Source organism: Cydia fagiglandana, chromosome 3, assembly GCF_963556715.1.
Source record: "Cydia fagiglandana chromosome 3, ilCydFagi1.1, whole genome shotgun sequence".
Taxonomy (NCBI): Eukaryota; Metazoa; Arthropoda; class Insecta; order Lepidoptera; family Tortricidae; genus Cydia; species Cydia fagiglandana.
In genome coordinates, this window is record NC_085934.1 from 12,316,028 (window position 1) to 12,333,754 (window position 17,727).

Below are 17,727 nucleotides of genomic sequence, written 5' to 3' on the forward strand. Positions count from 1 at the left end.
ATTAGCCTCTATAAAACTTTCGCATTTCTGATAGGTTAGGTTAGATTAGTAGTACATATATGTCCTAAAATTTAGTCCAGTCTCGGACGATTCAAATTATAAAGCCACCTACCGGATATCCATGAAACACTAAAGTTTAGCAGTGAACATTTGTAAGTTACCTTAGCTTCAATCACAAATTAACGTACAGTTAAATAAGCCCCTAACTGTAGCACGTGGTACCACTTGAGTTCTGTAGATGGCACTGTATAAATTGTTTACATAGATGGCGCCGCTGTGGTAAGTTTAGTTTAAGTTTGCCTGGCGCCGAGCTCTACGTGTTTTCGAGAGCTTTACCACCCGACTTAGGTTCATCACGGGAAACTTTTTAGTAACGCTGTACAATGCGGCATCTATGATGTTACCAGCAGTAACGTTACATGCTAAGCGAGTAGTGTAAGACGGTTGAGGGTTTTATAATGTTATACACAAGATGTTTGTGTTTCGTAGTGAGCTGGTGGAGTTGAGAACGCGGGACCGACACCGGGCCGCCGGTGGCAGTAGATACGTGTTCCCCGCGGTGACAGGTGGCCCGCCGCCCTCACGCAAGTAACTCGCGTTCGCGAAACCGTCGCTTTTGTTTATAACACTTGTTGTGCTCCCGGTTCGATGACAACCAGCGGGGGAGTTTCCTAAAGTTCGTTTTGAAACTTGGAATGTGAACTTTCAGTGTCGTGAAGTGTTTGGGGAAAACTAAACGGCGCGATTAGTCATGTTAACAAGTACGATTAAAGTGAGATTATTAACATAACTTTGAAGATTTTGATTGACATAGTTCCAGCATGGACTTAGCTGGTGTGATCGAGTCGAGTTCTCAACAAATTTAGTCACCGTAAGTAAATTTAAAAGTTTGTTCCCACGTTTTTTGTGGGTAGTCGAGATGGAGCATAATTTGTGTGTGAACCGGAGCGTGATGAATAGGGAGTTCTCATGAAGTATATGATGGTGATGGAACTGTGTTGTAGAACATAAAGCACTAGCGTGAGGCCATGGTCGAGTTGAATGGCCGGCGCCGCGGGCCTCGGACGTCGCCGTGCATACCCAACCACCCGGCCGGCCGCTCGCGGTCGCGGTCGCAACGTTCTTACCGGGCTGTAATAATGTGATAGGTATTATTGTTATTACGGATCTAGTCACAACATAACATCTTAAACCATTTTATCACGACCATATAAATGCTTATTAGAATGAAATAAGAATTTATTATAAATTATGGGTTTGATGTGCTGGCTGCATAAACAGCTAAAATGTTTGAGGACAAAAAACTTAACTGTTCATTTAAATTTATTACGATTTCTACGTTTTATTTCTGTACCTGGCATATTCTGAAATGAAGGATGCTAAGTGTGATAGTTAGAATCTAAACATCTTAGATGCCTACATTAGTAAATACTAGGGCTAAGTTAAGAAATCCCCAGAATTACAAAAAAATGCTAAAAAATATAAGATAGCAATTCTTACATTGTTACTTGCTCTACAATGCTGATTACGGCTGTTGCCCAGGACTTTGTTTGCGTGGATTTTTATATTGGTTGCTCTACATAACTAGTCTACATGAAAACACGTGTTACCTATTTGTGTCACAATAAAGACACTGTGACACAAATGTCACGTGTTTTCAACTGCTGGAAGAAGACTTCCAAAGTTTCAACTCCCTCAATCGGAAAAATAAGTATTTGTGCTCGACACAAACTGTCAATCTAACTACAAATATAACATAAGTCATCTGATAAGTAATCAAAGATTATCCATGCACATAAGTAAACACATTTTTTACGAGACTGATCCATTAAACAAGTAGGTAGGTAAGCCAATGTTTCTCGAGAAGCGCTTTCTTATATCAAGATGGGGAAAAACCAATATGGTAACGCTTTCTTTTGCACTATGTGGGTAATGAAGCAGCAATTTCAACCAGTTCTGCAATAAGAACCCTGTAGCAAGGCAGGCTTTTCATTCAAGCGTAAATGATTTCTTGCTTAAACTTGTCGTGCTATCAAGTTTTTAAGATCAAAAATAAGAAAACCGTGTTAAGCAGTTGAGCACTTGTCATGTACTCAATTGCCGAGTGCCAAAATTCTATTCAATAAAATCACCCAACGCCTGTTTGATGCGTCTGGTGACCAGAGGGGTGGCAGCTACTTTCGCCAAGCGGCTAAACCTGGCCATTCCAAAAGTAAACGCTGCCAGCCTGGCGCCTTTGCCTACAAAGGAGACTCTAAAGAATAGGTACATACAATATAATAAGTAAATGGACATTACAATTTTGAACCAAACTCTTAGTTTGACGTCCCTTAGGTTCCAAAATGGATCGTGAGAAATAAGAGCTCATCTACGCATGCAGTTGCATTCAGGACGAATGTTAACTAGTACTGACACCCTCCTGGCTTTTTAAACTATAGCAGCTTTCTTATCGTTATTTCCTTATATCGAATCATGATCATAACTAACGGAGATCTGCCAGAAGATGATATCACAGTGTTCCGACATTTTCTCGTAACTGTCTATAAATAATAAGTTCCTACGCGGGTGATGACGGTCTCCGGGGGGCTGCCATCTTTCTTATTTTCGATCTGGAGCTGTCAGTGATAACGAGCTCCATTTCATTTATTAGCCAGCTTCCTTCGGAATTAATGTCTTTTACCATAATTATTTGCTATCACGATTTCCGAAGGCTGATTGATTCACGATGTCGTCTAATATTTTAAATGTTTAACCAACAGCACATACATCTGAATAATTTGACTTATCACTGAGAACCAAAACAGCAGATTAAAAATTAAATGCAAACAAGCTAAATGATTGTGTTCAATAAAACACAGCAAGTAAACATGTTGCAAGATGTTTTAACTTGCCTGAAAGATTTAAAAGGATTATTCTTTGACAGCTATGAGGACCATATTTCGTGTAATGTTAAAATAATTTTAATCTACTTACTAGAGCTGCGTGGGAATTATCGTGGGTCTAAAAAGAGTGAGAATGAGTCACAGCTAGCACATGTTTTCACTTGAAAGTCGGCAGTCGGGATACATACGGCCGGCGTCTTAAGTCTTGGCGAAGGGGTCAAGTGCCCTCTTGTCCTCGATAGGGATTTGTAAAATCACGATCCGCCTTGGCACTACACACTCCCGTGGTTCATTCCGTCAATAGAGTGTATATAACCTCTGTAGACATATTGCACAAGATGGACGGACGACCTTGTTAAAGCCGCCGGAAGACGCTGGATGCGGGTGGCTTCCAACCGGTACGAATGGAGGTCCAAGGGGGAGGCCTATGTTCAGCAGTGGACGTCTTATGGCTAAGATGATGATGATGATGATGAGACATATTGCACAGTAGGTACCTTATAATTAAAATGTACCAATGCATAAGTAACAAAAGGTAAAAATCGGAACAGAAGGTTCGCCTTATTAGCGGTGTGTAATGGAGCCCCCGAAAGAAAACCTGGAACCGTAAAATATTGTATCAGATGGACATATGCATGCTTAAAATATTCTTGTTAAAGTAAAAGTTAGTAAGTTTCAAGAAATATTAACAGGTAGATATAGATCCTGAGACGCTGTTAAATCCTATTTATTAAGATCGAAAGGTTTTCAAGTTATAATTAATAAATATTTATCAATATAAGTAAAACATATATAAATATGTATTTTAAAATGGTTAGGTTATGCAAGGGCACATATTATTATTTCGGACGACCGCATGTAAAAAACGTGTCCAATCAAAACAGACACATTCAACGCAAATCTAATTACTTACAGAAGTGGGCACGTTTTTGCTCGTAAATTTTAGCACAAATTAATCGAATGACGGTTTCCGTGATCAAACGGAATCTATGTGATCCAAATCTGTATGCATGGTGTATTCAATATGAATGTGCGCGGACGGCGGGCGCGCTGACCGGCAGGCGCGGCGCGGGCAGCGGGCAGTGGCCGGTTGACAATAGAAGCCTTTGTTGCACAATGCCCATTTCCGATTACCAGATTCACCAGATTCAATTGAACGCCGTCACTGCGGCTGTGCCTCCGGTCGTTCAATTGAAATGATTTTCGCATCATATGGCTCACATGCTCTGATGCTCACAAGCTAAACAGACAAATTTCAGAATCGTAGCTATCATGTTGTGGAACCTACTTCATGCAACCGGTTTATTGGGATTATTCCGTTTTAACTCTTTAATATTTCATGTTTTCAAATGAACTAATAGGTAGAGTTAAAAACGTCTAAATATCAACGTCTTAGCTTGGTACATAAATATTTAAATACTGTAAAAGCCTTACATTTCTGGATTTACAGGGAGTATTATTAGATATAATGATGGTTCAGTATTTATATAAACCAATTCAGCCAACACTTGCTATTTTACAACGGTAGCTCAGTGCTTTGAACTCGGAATTTATACAAGCATCAAACGCGTTTCCCATCAAAGCTGTTACCGTTTCAAGATTGTTTCTGTTCTCATTAAAGGCAGAACTATCGTCTGTCGCTATCGGAACATTGTTACGGTCGTGTGAGTCGTGTGACGCCGCATTTTTCTTCTGTTTATCTTCCTTTGTTGCGTCGCAACAATCTCACGTTACCGGCAATGGCTCTGACATCGTGTTTGCAATATGTTGCCTACCTCTTACGATCGATTCTTCGTAATCATTTTCATCGGATGTTGAACATTGCTTTGAATCACGGTAAAATAAATTCAATGAGTTGGACATCATATCACTACTGAACAAATTTTATCAATATTTACCGTATTATGTACCTAAGGTTGCCCCCAGTGATTAAGTTGTAGCTGATTATGCTTTTGGCTGTGTGATATTCTTCTTCTTCTTCTTCGTTACACTCTTGACAGAGTACTCAGACTTGAAGACTACTCAGTCGTGGCCATTATGTAGACTTTTGTGTGATATTATCATATGCTTAAATATATATAATAAACCAATAAATTGTTAAGATGCCACAAATACTCATATCATTCAATACCTAATTTATAAGCCAACTATTAGGTCATCGAGCCCTCTGAACTGAACTCAAATTTGATGACGTGTGAATATATATTTCTCTTCAATCGTAACCGTCTCCTTGAAGATCTTTCTGAACTTCATTGATCATGCCGCTCTGACCTCGACAGTTAGTGTCCAATGTCCAATAAAGACTTTTTGGCAGCATAAGTAGTTCAATTCTTTCCCTTCCTTCAACTTTACCACGCTGAATTAGCCTAGCCAGAGCAACAGATTGCACTAGATCTTCCACAATTCTCAAGTTATATCTGGTTGCAGATCCTAAAACCCTTCTAATGTAAGTATCTAAGTACATTATGTAAAATGCTATTGAAAATAAAGGCTAGCTACATCTTCCGTTGTATCAATAGACTCATTCAATGTGATTTAAAGTTAAATAGATTTGCAGACAAATACTCAAATTGATGAAATAAGTTTTCTACTAATTCCTGTAAACGACTGGGCGAGGCATAATTGAATGGTGGCTAGCTGACACGCTCTGCAACTAAGTCCCAAAGCTTGACTACAGTTTTGCGGTTTCCAACTTCACCAACTTGTCATAGGACCTGATTAATTGCTTATGTCTTGTAAAATGTCGTCGTAACAACTAATATAGGTACCTACCTATGTATGTTGGTTCAGGTTTGGCTTGACATACGTCTTATTTAATAGGTCGTAATAAAACTGTATTTCAAATTTCAATACACTTTTAATAACGTGCTTCATTTTATTACTATTACCATTAAAAAAAAAGTCTTTAATATCTCTTACACGCCACTGTTACCTAACTTCTATTAAATTCAAAAACGGAGGCCAAGTCGTGCCTGAGGTTTTCTTGTTATTTCATTTAACCTTTTTGGTATGCGGGTGAGGGAGGACATTAATTAACAACTTCCATAATTGTTTCGAAATTAATATTTTCCAGTCGCCACTCAGCCATTATGATTAGCTTAGGTATTTTGTTACTTGTTTTGTTTGTTTACCTTTTTGTCAATATTCTCTGATTATTAAATATTCTAATTGTTACATAATATATTATTAATATTATACTCGTAATGTAGGTCACTTATGGACAGCGTTACCTCGGATCACATTAAACTGATCAAAAAACAATTTAAATAATGTCACTGTAATAACCAATTTTATGAAACTGCCCACGGCAAATTGATCTGTCTGGCTTTACGTTTAAATGCCCCGGGCATTCAACACTACAAACGTTTACCATTAAAAGATAATGAGCAAAAATTAATTCACTGCAAGCAAAATGTCGAATGCACTAAGTAGAATTAAATTTAGCGAGATCATGCTTGAGGGGCTCGGCGTGCTGAACACCGGCTCGTTGTAGCGAAAATTTAGACGAATTTGCGACGATTGCGTTTCATTAAGAGGCGTTTTAGTGCAGAGGCGCTTTGTGAGGCGGTACGAGTGCGGCGCAAAACAAAGTTTAGACGGGTTCTTCGTTAGTTGCTCACTCGCAAGAACAGATTACCATGCTAAGACGCCACGTTATGAAGCGTTTACGAATACTTGAGCGGTAATCACAAATATTATGCGTTCTCTGTTGTCAACCATTGACGTATATCTCAGGACGGGCCTTACGGGCACTAATAATAGTGCTAGTTCAGCGGTGTCACCGGTGTCACTCACGAATTCGAGCCAATTGTGCAGACTAACGCAACTAGTTGCGACCAATCGCGCGTGTGATGCGAACTCATCAACCAAACGCGTTGTAGTGGTGTCACACCGCCGTACTGGCCCCATTCATTCACCATTCTTATTGCCCGTAAGGCCAATCCTGAGATACACGTCAATATTGTCAACGCTACGCATATGATGATCCGCATATCCATGAAACGGCATATACATAAATGCAACTGAATTTCGTCGTTGTGCTTTCATACTCCATAAGTCAAGAAGCACTAATATCTCGTCACTTCAACTGAGAATCGTGTAAACTCCGTCTTGCGGGTAAGTAATCTATGTTCACAGGTAGAGGCGCGGTGAATATATTAATCGCGAATGTACGAACTTTATTCTTACGCAAAGGTAACTTTATACTCCGCAATGCTTGTTACTGTGAGCTCCGCTGAGCTTAAAGTGCTGAATAGAATTGTGTGCCTACCTTGTAACGCTAGGAAAGACTAGCATTCTTTTTGCAAACGTAAGCGGAAAATCTTTGCGTAGACTGCTGACTTCGATGAAGAACCAATGGTCGAATAATTATACCTTAAATTAACAATTACTCAGTGAAATATAGGTATATATATAACCTCTGACTTAGCAAAAACTCATTAAGTTATTTTTACAAAAAATCCGTCATTGTAATTCAAGATACATATTTGTTATTGGCGTCTATTTTAATAATCAGCTTTATTAAATACATAATACAAGTATTTATAAGAAGCTAAAGCGCAAATATCAAGCAATAGATGGCTAAGGCACACTAATCTTCATACGAATTGACACAAAGGAAGGATGAAGAGACAGTGTTAGGGACGCTTCCATGCCTTCTCATCTTCATATTCACTAGCAAATGGTATTATAAAGGCGCCCCGGGTGAGGCCACAGGCATTATTAATATTCCATTTAGCCGCGCCGACTAAGCTCAGCAAAATCTGAGCGCAGAGAATCCTTACGTGATAACTGCAACTTTTTAATTAACGCTGATTTAAAGCCACAAAAACTTAACGAGCCGTCCCTTCCGCAAATCCGCATCCTTCCTTTGGCTTCCGAACGCCGAGCCAGCGAAAACTTGGAGAAAGCCACTGACACCAATTTTGAAGTCAGATTTCATAAAGCGTTTCGTTCACTTAATACTTATAGAATAGCCGTTGGCCTTTTTATTTGACAGACTGCCCAACAATACACCCACAAGAACCCAGAAGATGCCCGGGCTCCAGCATAATGACAATATAATTATCGGGGTCCATAATGAATAATACGAATCTAGCATTATCCCAGGCGAGTTGAAAAATGTTAAACTGTGGGCGTGTCCGGAGGTGTATGGAGCTGAGCCGGTGAGTCCGACAGCGCGCTGCTGATTGCCGCGGAGCGGGACCGCCGCGGGCTACCTGATGTAATTTGTGAGCCAACAAATTACTCATAATAATAATGTGCCTACTAATTTTAAAAAGCAGTCTTCAAATCCTTCCTCTCGGTTTGAAAGCAAGCTACAGATTATGTGTGACTCAGCGCCGATCTTGCATAAGTAGTTTGCGTCTTTCGGTCCCGCTTGTAATTTAGTAGAGTCGTGCTCAAAGCTCCGCCCACTTTGATACAAAGTAATAAAAATATTATCCTTCATCTGGCGCCGACGTAATAATTCACTTTTGTTAAGAGTCGTGGCACAAACAAGATTTGTCAAATGATATTTATATATTAATATTTGCCCAAATATTTGTATTTTCCCCTACATTTCACATATTCAATCGTCGCCAAACCAATATGTCACTCGTAAGCCATTCGTGACTTGTTTTGGCTTCCTTCCAACAAACTACTTGTATCCAAACCGTAAGTTGAATGTATTAAAAATAAAAAAGGAATACGTTAAACTTCTCCCCATGTAATCTTCCATAGAAGGGCAGTGTTGGTTATTTTAATTTGTGTAACTTCTCAGAAACCTTACATGCTTTATACTAGTATTCAGTAAATAAAAATAAAAGAATGATAATTCCGAAGTAGGTACAGGATGTCATTACTGCTGCGGTCTACAAAGGTGTTATTTTTGTTGGGTAAAATTGTTGAAGTTTTTTTTAAAGTAGCGTGATCAGTAGATTGGGCCACTAGTTGGTGCGTCGAAGCTTGACGAGTGCCCGAGCCCGAGCCCACATCCCGCAGCCTCCGCGGCGTGTTGTGCAAACTTTACGACGTCCGTCCGTCGAGATATGGCCTCTCTGATCAATTTATGCCCTATCGTTTTACATCACACACTGTACCTAAAAGGAAACACGCAACTTACGATTAAGCGTAGCGAATGACCGTAAAAAATCGATCGGTCTCATTTGACTTAATAGGAATACATGTAATTGGTATAAAGTACTTTGAAATTGAGGTCATATTTTATGATAGACAATCTGTTGCAAACGAAAGGTAATTACATAGAGAGTGACTTACATCCCATGTTCGACGAATCGATCGATATGCATCCAATTGGAATCCTCAAAATGCAGTTTGGGCTTTATTTAGTTCTGCTGCTACAAAGCTATTCATTCATTCATGCATTGAAACGAACGAAATATTCACGTCTCGTTAGTCAAACGCATTGACAGTGGCATATCTATCAATTTTCCAATACGTTTTAGTTTATAAATATGTAGTTGAGTTGATTTAGGTATTTTGTCCATTTAAAATATCAAGGTAAAGTAGGTAGGTACCTACCTAACTGGCAGGCGGGTGTAATATAACATAGAAACGAAATATACTTATTCAATATAACATACTCGTAAGAAAAATAGTAACTTTAATTACATAGGCAAAACAACATAAGTAAACACAAATATCGATTAGCTGTATTATAATACCGGGAGGCGTATTCTGATTGTAATAACAAGTTATGAATTTGATCTGAATTTGTTATGGATACGATCCGTCTGTGTCAAAAGTCTTACCACAATAATTATAGCTTAAAGTTGGCCACAAAAGCAAATTATAACCTAAACAATGTAAATTTACTATAACAACATGATAGGTTTTGTCGAATCTTGTACAGAAGCCAGAACAAGGAAACAACACTCCTATTTGGCTGAGAACGCTATGCAGTATGCTAACTTCAATCTTTGTATGCAAAATTAAATTACTCTAGGATTTTTATGAGCTCTTTGCCTTCTATATTTCTGTTACATAAAACGGGTTTATTATGTTTACATTTTGTTGTCAACTAGTCACTCTTTCCAGATGATGTGATAAAAACCGGGCAAGTGCGAGTTGGACTCGCGCACGAAGGGTTCCGTACCATAATGCAAAAAAAAAAAAGCAAAAAAAAAACGGTCACCCATCTAAGTACTGACCCCTCCCGACGTTGCTTAACTTTGGTCAAAAATCACGTTTGTTGTATGGGAGCCCCATTTAAATCTTTATTTTATTCTGTTTTTAGTATTTGTTGTTATAACGGCAACAGAAATACATCATCTGTGAAAATTTCAACTGTCTAGCTATCACGGTTCGTGAGATACAGCCTGGTGACAGACGGACGGACGGACGGACGGACGGACGGACAGACAACGAAGTCTTAGTAATAGGGTCCCGTTTTACCCTTTGGGTACGGAACCCTAAAAACGAATTAACTGGACTAGTGTTTTGAACCACGCAAGAACCATGTTTTTTCTTATATCTCTCTGGTTTGATATTGAAGCAAAGCAATAAAGTTGTAGAAGTAGTGTCTAAGCGGCCAGCGCCATCAGTATGCGAGAGGTCTGCGCGTGTTGGTATGCATTGGCGTCCGCTCGCACCTCTTTGTTGGTGTTTAAAATGCATAGCAACCACTAACCTCAAGTCAACCAGTGTAGTTACAATCTCTGATTACCCATACCTGTTACAAATCTCGAGGTTACACTTATACTTGACGAGTGAACGATGTGTATGTAAGCAATGGCCGCAACAAGACTGTTTATATTTTAACCATAATAAAGAGTTGCGGCCCGATTCGAACTTTCAGATGCGTCAATTAATAGATCTAGAAACGATATGGATATCGATATGTCAGTGTCAAATGAGACGTTTCTTCAAACAAAAATGTCACTTTTGACACTGACGCATCTAATCCATACCGTTTCTAGATTTGTTAATTGCCATATCTTAAAGTCCGGATCGGGCAGTTATTATCGGGCTGCAAACGCCTTCCCAAATTGAGGGAGGTCTGACGTTAGATATACATAGAACAGGAGTAAAAGTTTTAGAGCGCTCGTAATTTAAAGGGTATTTTTTGGGTAATAAACGGAAATTAGGTTGTGAAAAATTGGGGATTGCTAGAATGATATCATAAAAACGTGTCGATGTTATTTGGTTGGTTTTTTCGAAGTTACTTTGTTGCTTTCTCTTAAATGCAATTTATTTTTGGTAATAACAATTTTTCTATGTTGTAAGAAGAATTGATATATTAAAAAAGGTACACATCATTTTATAAAAACTTTTTACAAAAAAAAGAAAACCGACTTCAAAAAGGATGAAATAAAATATTATCCTTTTTAAGTCTATGCGTTACCAACTGATATGTTTGAAGTCGGTGCCAAGCCAACTTTTGAAGCATTGATTTTGGTGCGATTCTATAATGATTTACGTTGGATTGCCTTACACGACGACAATGAACGTACTTTCTGTAGGTACAGTCGTCGTTAAAAATATGTTTACACTTTTCGTCTTATATTACATATTACAAAGGAGTACGGTGCAAAAGTGTAAACATATCTTTGACGTCGACTGTACCTAAGAACACACGATCAAACCTTCTTGGTACAGTCCGTACCATGTTTGTCGGCACGCAAGCGTGGGATTGGGACTGAGTTATTTCCCGTCCCTTATTCAGAGGACTACATTTCAAAATATAAAACAAATCAAGGAATTTACGTTCTTGCCAAATTTCACCTAAAGCGGTTCAGTTGTTTAGCCATGAAAAGGCGACAAAGAGGCAGACAGAATTACTTACACATTTATAATACTCATTAGTACAGTTCTAATGGGGTTTAAAGCTGATTATTTTTGACGGGTATTGTTACTACTTGGCTTGGCACCGACTTCAAACATATCAGTTGGTAACGCATAGACTTAAAAAGGATAATATTTTATTTCATCCTTTTTGAAGTCGGTTTTCTTTTTTTTGTAAAAAGTTTTTATTTTTCCATTTTTAGTTTTTAACGCATTGTTAAGTGCGCGACGCATGAATGAAAAACAACATCATGATTAACACTAAATTCGTGTACCTACTTTAATAAATATGTACTTAATCAGGAATTTTTTCGAGTCCGTCTGGGAAATTATAATTCCTGTCACTACACTAAATCCATCCTCCGCCCCGCCGCTGACCCAATCCCTCAACTCCCCGATCACTCTACCTCACAGCGCATCAACCCCTGATCCATGAACCCCTCGACCCTGAACCAGCAGCCCTTCAACCGCCATTCCCTTAACTTCGCTTTGCCTTAACTCCTAACCCTAACCCCCGATCAGTAGCCTTACCAGCTTACCAAGAGTTTGACATTGATTTATTCGCTAGCGTGTGTGTAACTTACTTTCTTTGCATCTCGCTCGTACTGGCATATTAGTGCGAGCGAGATGCATAAATAGTAAGTTACGAAGACGTTAGCGTCGCTAACTTAGCGAATATGTCAATGTCAAACTCGTGGTAAGGCTACACTTGGCTACACTTGCACTACATCAAATTGGCGGTTTTCGGAAGCAAATGCTCGAGTTACTTTAGAAAACACCGAAATCACTTTACACGTGCCTTTAAAAACTGAGGAGTTCCCTCAATTCCTCATGGATTCCATCATCAGACCAGAACCAAAAATAATACGGAAACACCTTGGAGGTTCTCCTTCCAAACAAAAAAAGAATTACTCAAATCGGATCACAGGTGCCGGAGTAATTGCTGAACATACTACATTTAAAAAATCATCATCATTATCATCAAAACAATCATCATCATCAGGTCTACTTCATCAAAGTTGTGGTTTTCGGGAGAAAAAGCTCGAGTTGCTTAAGAAAACACCCAAATCACCATGCATGTGCCTTTAAAAATTGAGGAGTTCCCTCAATTCCTCATGGATTCCATCATCAGACCAGAACCAAAAATAATACGGAAACACCGTGGAGGTAACTCCTTCCAAACAAAAAAAGAATTACTCAAATCGGATCACAGGTGCCGGAGTAATTGCTGAACATACTACATTTAAAAAAATCATCATCATTATCATCAAAACAATCATCATCATCAGGTCTACTTCATCAAAGTGGTGGTTTTCGGGAGAAAATGCTCGAGTTGCTTAAGAAAACACCCAAATCACCATGCATGTGCCTTTAAAAATTGAGGAGTTCCCTCAATTCCTCATGGATCCCATCATCAGAACAGAACCAAATTAAAATGGGACCAACTCGGAGGTAGCTCCTTTCAAACAAAAAAAGAATTACTCAAATCGGACTACGGATGTCGGAGTAATCGGTGAACGTACATAGAAAAAAAAAAAAAATAGCCACAACCGAATACAGAACCTCCTCCTTCTATGAAATGGAAGTCGGTTAAAAAACGAGTTACTAACTGACTTAGTACAGTTTTATTGCATTTCATTTTACATGCAAAAAAGGGGAAGCGGGAAAAAGGTTTTTTATAGTTTAGGTACTTTATATCAGGATCGGGAGCTTTAGTTCGTAGAAAATTTTATTTTCTTTGACCTGACTCGCTCGTATAAAAAAAATTACTTATTAAGTAGGACCCAATTGACTCTGCATTTCACTTGCAATGATTTAGTGAAATGACACTTCAACATTTTGTTTGTCAAAGCGGTGTACAGTTAGGCGAACTCATAGTTAAATTTAACCTGAGGCCTCAGCTAAAGCCCAATATAAAATTCTATGTAGATCGGTTTGTACCTTTGATAACAAACCTATTTCAAAAAATTGTGATATCCATTATTGGAAACTCTAACTACATCAAACTTTTATTTAGTGGCGTGATAATCACAATACTGCCAGCCAGCACATACGCATCGCCGTATCTTTTTATAGTCACTCTTCTCTCGCTGCATATGTTGCAAAACGACAATTACTGACAATTTATATGTATATAAAATGGTCACAACACCGCGGAAACAAAAGCGTATAAAGCTGGCCCCCCTTTTTTTTTTTTTTTTTTTTTTTTTTTTTTTTTTTTTTTTTTTTTTTTTTTTTTTTTTTTTTTTTTTTTTTTTTTTTGACGGAGTGGGAATGCATTTACGCACAGTGTGTGGGACTCGCCGCTCCTTATCCCTCTCTTAGCGAGAGGGAGGGAGAATTTGGCCCTTTAAACCCACTCCGGCGTTTCACCCTCTTTGCCGTTCGTGAGGGCGCACTGGGATCGAGGTCATTCCACCACAGCGCCCTCCGGCAGCCCCGGCTTGTCGCCAGGGCACCCTCACAATGCAGGGGGGGACCAGAAACGCTTGATCCCCACCCCTACGACGTGTGTGGGGCCGATGCGATGCGGGTTCGGTACCCACTGGCCCCACTAGGGCTCGAGGCGAGCATACGCTCCTCGCCTTCGACCCTGCCGCCTGCGTCGGAGAGGAAGCGCGTCAGCCGCCGCTTCTCGCTCCCTCTCCGCCTCCTCCTTCTGCGACATTACTTCTTCACAGAAGGAGGCCACCGCTTCCCATTTCCTCTCGCTACCCAGCATCGCCGCTATTATGCTGTGTAGCGAGAGATCCGCCACCCCCGTCGCTGCCCTGAGGGAAGCTCTTTCCACGGCCCAGCGATTACACTCTTCCAGAGTGTGCTGAGCCGTATCATCCGCCGCGCCACATTCGTGGCACTGAGGCCCCGGCTCCCTCTGTATTTTGTGCAGGTAGTGTCCGAAACAGCCGTGTCCGGACACCACCTGCGTCACCCTAAAGGTCAGGGCCCCCATGCCCCGATCCACCCACTCGTCCATTACCGGGAGAATAGCCCCTATGGTTCGGGTTCCATAGTGGCTATCCTCCAAGGCCTCCCGCCACCTCTCTCGCAGGCGCTCCGCGGCTCCCCGCATCACCCTCTCAACCTCCTCCGCGCCTGGGAGCTCCCCACGCCCCCTGGCTTCCGCCCTCAGCCGGTACCTGTCCGCCAGCACCCCCGCTTCCAGCTCCCAAGGCGGGGTGCCGGCAAGGAGGCATGCTGCTGCGTGAGAGGTGGTGCGGTAGGCCCTCACCATCCTCTGGGCCACCACCCTCTGTGGCCGACGGAGCAATGCCCTCGCGCGTCCCGTCAGTCGTCCGGCCCAAATTGGCGCTCCGTAGAGCGCCATGCTCCGGACGATCCCCGCATATAGCCGCCTACATGGGGCATTCGGCCCCCCCAGATTAGGCAGTAGGCGGCCCAGAGCCGAGGCAGCACCTATGAGACGAGGAGCCTGTCTCGCAAAGTGCTCCTCGAATGTCCATCTTCTGTCCAGGACAAGGCCCAAGTACTTGATGTGGGCCCTGACCTGGACAGCTTCGCCCCCCACCCTCACTGCAGTGCCTTCCGGCAGCTGCCCCCACGCCCTCGTTCGCCCGAGGACCATGGCCTCGGTCTTCGGCAGTGCGACCCTAAGCCCCAGGAGTCCTATGCGGTGCACCGTGAGCTCGGTCGCCACCGCTGCCCTCCTGAGCACCTCTTCCAGCTCCTTTCCCCGCACGGCCACCAGTGTATCGTCTGCATAACATATGGTGACCATGCGTGGAAGCTGCGACCCCCGGATCACCCAGTCGTAACCGAGGTTCCACAGGAGGGGACCCAGGACAGACCCCTGTGGGACCCCACACACCATGGCCCTCGCGCCCCGGACACCCCTCTGCTCATAGAGCACTACCCGCCCCGTCAGGTATTGCTCTATTACGCGCCTCAGATAGTGAGGCACTCCATGGTAGCGGAGTGCCTCCCCTATGACCGTATAGGGAAGGGACCCGAACGCGTTAGCGATGTCCAATGACACCGCCACCACTCCCTCCCCCTGGCCTGCCGCAAGTAGCCCGAAATCCCTCAACGCGCCCACCGCGTCTATAGTGGACCGCCCCCTACGGAACCCGAACTGGCTGTCATGCAAGTTCGGACCTGTTTCCACTAGGTGCTGCTGTATACGGGAGGCCAGGATTCGCTCGAAAAGCTTCCCGACCTCATCCAGCAGCACGATGGGACGGTAGCCAGCAGGCGAGTCTGGTGGGCGCCCCTCCTTCCTCAGTAGGCACAATCGCCCCTCCTTCCAGCATCCCGGGAAGCGCCCCTCCTTGAGGCAGTCGTCCAGGAGGGATTTGAGACGGTTCCCGAGGTGCTTGAGTGCCAGGAAAAGCACTTTTCCTGGCACTCCGTCCGGTCCCGGCGCTTTGCGCGAGCCCCTGAGCCGGTCCATTGCCCACTCTATCTCGTCGTCGGTGATGGGGACGACGACGAGAGGTTCCACTGGGTCCACTATTGGGGGGGCCATCGCCGGTGGGACAAAGTGCGGTGCCTCCGGAAACAGGCCCTCAACCACTCTCCGGAGGAGTTCTGGGTCCATGGATTCCATGGGTGGGGCGCTCTGCATTTTGTTGCGCACCATTCTGTAAGGGCGGCCCCATGGGTCCCTATTGAGGGTTGCCAAGAACTCCTCCCACCCCTCGTTCTTCGCCTTCTTAATGGCCTGCTGGAGGGCCCGCTTCTTCTCTGCCCATGCGGTGCGGAGGAGCTCCTCCTCCTCAGCGGTGTGCCTCCTCCTTCTGCACCGCGTGTAGGCCCGCCGGGCATTGTTGGAGGCCGTGCGGAGGGCGGCGATCTCCGGGGTCCACCAATAGACTTGTTTTTTGCCCCGGGCAGGCCGGGCCTGGGGCATGGAAGCGTCACAAACCGTCTCCAGGGACCTTCTGAAGTGGACGGCCCTCTCCTCGACTCCTCTTGGGTCCGCCTGGGGAGCGTTCCACGCCTCGATGATGGCGGCCTCTTCCGCCATTTCTCTGTCGAGGCGGGCCAACGACCATCTTGGGAACCCCCTTCTCCCGGCACGTCGGCCGTTAGGGCTGGTCGGCGCGGCCCTCTGCAGTGGGGAGACCCTCATGCGGATATATAAATGATCTGAGAGGGTCTCTTCGTCCTCCAAAACTCGCCACTCGGCAACGCGCGCTGCCAGGTCAGGGGTCGCGAAGGATAGGTCAACTATAGACCCCCCATTCCAGCGGACGCACGTCTGCGTGTTGCCGCGGTTGAGGAGGACCAAGCCCGCCGCCGCCGCCCAATCCTCAACCTCAGCCCCTCTGGGTTCGGTGTTTGGGGACCCCCATGCTCGGCTCTTGGCATTGAAGTCTCCCAACACCAGGATGGGCGCCTGGCCGGCCCTTCTCACCACCCCTTCCAGGTCCCCCAGGAAGCGCTGGAAGGCATTCAGCGGCAGGTTGGGGGAGAAGTATACCCCGACTACTATGAGTCCTCCCCATTTAGCCGCCACGAATCCCTCCCCTCTCTCTATGCCTATGAGGACCTCCCCCGGCACCGGGGCCACCAATGCCACCCGGCCGTCTCTAGACCCTACCCAGTTGGGCCGAGGAGGGACAGCGTATGGCTCTGCCACCGCAGCCAGTGCAACACCCCACTCCGCCATGTTCTGCATGAGCAGATCCTGTGCGGGAACGCAGTGGTTGATGTTGCACTGCAACACTTCCCATGGACCTTGTTGCGGGTGTACTTGCATTACTGGTCCATGGGCTGTCCCTCAAACATCTGTTCCGTCGGAAGGGGGCTTGGGTCAATGGCCGGGGTGGCATTTTCCAGAGCCCCACGGTTCCCACTGCGGGCTTCCACTCCCCTGACCTTAGGGGGGTTACAGGAGAAACCGCCCATTCTGTGCCTCGCTGGCAATTTCGCCTGGTGGCAGACTGCGCAGAAGGCCTCTGCTTGACAGTCCGCCCCTCGGTGCCCCGGCTTGCTGCAGCGGAAGCACAGATCACCTCTTTCTACCGGGGAGGGGCACGTGGCCCTAGTGTGTCCGATGCCCAGGCACTTAAAGCACCTGAGCACCCCAGGTTCA

General features: G+C 43.9%; 1 protein-coding gene across 2 annotated transcripts in view; it reads left to right on the forward strand.

Annotated features, from left to right (window-relative positions):
• The first annotated feature begins 519 nt into the window (after positions 1 to 519).
• The window catches only part of LOC134680068 (band 4.1-like protein 4), a 64,088-nt gene continuing 46,880 nt past the window's right edge, over positions 520 to 17,727 (forward strand). Inside the window, exon 1 of one of the 2 annotated variants that reach the window (XM_063539077.1) lies at positions 520 to 871. The gene's annotated coding sequence lies outside the window, so the exon portion shown is untranslated. The remainder of the gene's footprint in view (positions 872 to 17,727) is intronic. The other variant, XM_063539079.1, reaches the window with a different exon arrangement.